Below are 3,210 nucleotides of genomic sequence, written 5' to 3'. Positions count from 1 at the left end.
ATTTGTAATATTCTTGTTTGAGTTTTTAATTTGGTTTATAGTTTCCTGCATTTCTAGGATTACTGTTTGATTTTTTTTAAGATCTCTATCTCCTGGTAAAGCTCATTCTCTGCCATTTGAATTTGTTTGTTTAATTCGTTTTCAAAATATACTTTCATTGCTTGGACTTGCTGTCTCATGTCTTCTCTAATATTCCTTTCCATCTGAGTTAGGTATGCCTTGAGTTCTTTCCCTATCCATGTTTCTGATGCTTCTAGGTCCTCCTGTAGATTTAAGTTGTCCTGCATTGTTTGTACTCCTTTTTTCCCTTGTTTTATCATGTTGTTCACATTACTTTCCAGCTCTATTTGATTGCTGTATTTCTGCTCTCTCCTATAGATTTGTTTTGGTTTTGTATATCTCTGTTGTCTTTCCTTTGTGTTGGTAGACTATGCCTGCTAAAGTGGATTCCGCTGGGAAGGAATTCCGACAGCCGAGCTCCAGTGACGTCACCTCTCTACTATGGCAGGCCCCAGGCTCCTTGCCGGGGTGTCCAAATGGGGGGGTGGGACTGGACTGTCTCTGGTTGGTTTCAGCTCCCGGTCGCCAGTGGGCAGGCGATCTCTAGCTGCCCAGTCACGCAGTCGGTCACCGGCAGGTGGGCATTCTCCAGCCACCCAGTCGTGAGGGCCTGGCCTCTAGTCCCCTGGTTTCTCCTGCTAGTCCTGGCTTCTCCTGCTAGACCAGTGTTCCCCTGAGTGATGCCTCTCAGCAGTTCAAACTGTACTCTGGGCCTGCCGTTTGCTGGGTTTGGAGGGTGGCTATTGGGAATCCCGGCACTCTATTGTTTTGATTTTTCCCGCTTGCCCCTCCCCCAGCGCTGGCAAGACAGGTTTCGTTTTCACCACTGATGGGAGGGGGAGTTGGAGGTCAGGTGTCTCTAGCTTTCCCCGTGTCTTTATGCAGGCTTGTTCTGATAATCCCTCCCCTGGAAAGCCTAGGAGAGATTTTATGGGAGTTCCCTGCTGTATGGGAGATGGGTTGAGTAACACACACCTGTTTTATTGTTGCAATCTGTCAGAGACTGGCGGTGGTTACATCAGCTCTCCAAGATGGTGGCCGCTGGCTTCCTTGGTGGAGTTTCCATTGTGGGGGATAGAACTGGACCGTTTCTTTCCCAGCCTGAAATCCCGAACTCAGCCCGGTGCTCAGTGAGGGCACAGCCGGCAGGATTCCACAGAATCCGTAGCAACGATTCTCTCTGCTTGCTGGTCGCTTCTCGGCAGCGCCCCGCCATCTGTAGCCGCGGGGGGGGCCTTGCGGATCAGTCAGCCTGGATCTCCGGTCGCACAGTTTGCTTATGTTTGAGATTCAATTACCGTACCTTGGTGCTGGAAATCCTTCCTCTAGGTTTCAGTGCACCCGCATTTTGCTGTAAATTCCTAACAAGATAGTTTTTTGTTTTTCTAACTCCTTATTCACCTGTGCAGTGACGCGGTACACGGGGTGTGATGCACTCTATTCGTGGCCATCTTGGAGAGTCCCAGAATTTCTAAATTAAGGACTGGAGTTGTGGCTCAGAGGTAGAGCATTTGCCTACCATACTTGAGGCACTGGGTCAATCCTCAGCATCTCATAAAAATAAAATAAATGTATTGTGTCCACCTGCAGCTAAAAAATAAATGTTTAAGAAAAAAAGGTTAAAATCCTTTAAAAAGATTCTGAATTAAAAGTTTAATTACTTTTAAAATGGATTGAAGTCCAGCAAGATTTGGGTTGACCATAGCACTTTGATCTGTTGCCTTTTTCTTTTCCTCTGAGAAATTTATGGGTAAACCACCTCTTGTTTTGATGAGAAACACTCTCTTTTAGCTATTTGGCATTTTGTTTAAAAATGTATTTTAAGAAAGATCAGCTATTTAAAAGAAAGTCTCAAAATCACTTCTTTTCTAGGGAAAGTTTTCCAAATATGTATATTATCAGTGGAAGATAATCAGAATTTCTTGATTTAAAACCTAATAAAATTTCTTTCCTTGACAATCATTTGCTATAAATTGCTTTGGTATGATTAGAACAGAAGACATCATTTTAAATACTGAATACAGAGAAAAATACAGTGACCTTTTTCAGTCTTTACTTTGGGTGTATGAGCCAATATGGGCTTACCTCTATTTGCTGAGATTACTTTCTGATCTTAGAGTCAGGAATACAGGTGTCCACATAGTTGATATGTTTGTGGTTTGTAGACCCTGAATTCTGATTCAGCTTCCTATGTAGAAGGTCTGGAATCAACTTTGTGGTTCCTCTTAAGCCAATGTATCGGACTTAAAGGAATGCTTTTTTGCATGAATCACATTTTGACCTTGTTTAATGATTCTGCTTTCTCTCTTTTTTTTTTCACTTACTTCCAATAAATGTTATTTTTCTTTTTCAACATAGCAGGTTGTAGGTAAATGCAATCATGTGTATAGTTCCTAATTAGACCTATTTCCCTGTGTAAGTTTACACTCTAGCCTGAGTGATTGGTCATTACTAGTTCTGATGGGACAGCATCATCAGGAGCAGAGGTTTGAGGGCGAGACTGACTTGGGTTCTCATCTTGGCTTTGTTATTTCTTGGCTGTGTGATTTATGGGATCCTTCTTAACATTTGTGAGATTTGATGTCCTCATCTAAAAAATAATGCCTACCCCACAGGCTTATTTTAAGAACACACTTAAGTAAAAGAATGTAAATAATAAATAAAGGGCCAACTACTGTATGGAGAAAAGAAAATTGCCCAGTAACTGACAAAGGATAATAGCAATAGAAAGAAAAATCCCTAAAAATCTTTAGATCTGTGTGTGTGTGTGTGTGTGTGTGTGTATGTGTGTTAAGACCACACGTGAGAAAAGAATGAACATGGAGGAAGATGGCCGCTGCGTATGGGGGTTGCTGAAGTGCTGAGCGTGGTGCTCAGAACAGCGGCTTTAATAGAGATTTCGCACAGTCTGTTAGAGCTCCTTTCACCATTAATCTGTAGCGGACCACTTTGCCAAGCAGCAGGAAGAACAAAGAGATCGAAAAAGAGACGCTTGGCTCCCAGAGGCTTGGCTGCTCAGAGCCGCGGGCGCTTTGCTCCCATCTGCTTCCTCTTTCACTTCGCTCCGGGCAGAGAAGCTGAATGTGTAATCAGCAGTGGATTGTAAGTACCCGAGGCAAAGAAAGCTCAGTGCGCCCTGCCTTTTTTTTT

The sequence above is a fragment of the Marmota marmota genome, unplaced genomic scaffold (assembly GCF_001458135.2).
Source record: "Marmota marmota marmota unplaced genomic scaffold, marMar, whole genome shotgun sequence".
NCBI classification, from domain to species: Eukaryota; Metazoa; Chordata; class Mammalia; order Rodentia; family Sciuridae; genus Marmota; species Marmota marmota.
The sequence above is the reverse complement of the archived record's forward strand: the minus strand, read 5'-3'. Positions refer to the sequence as shown.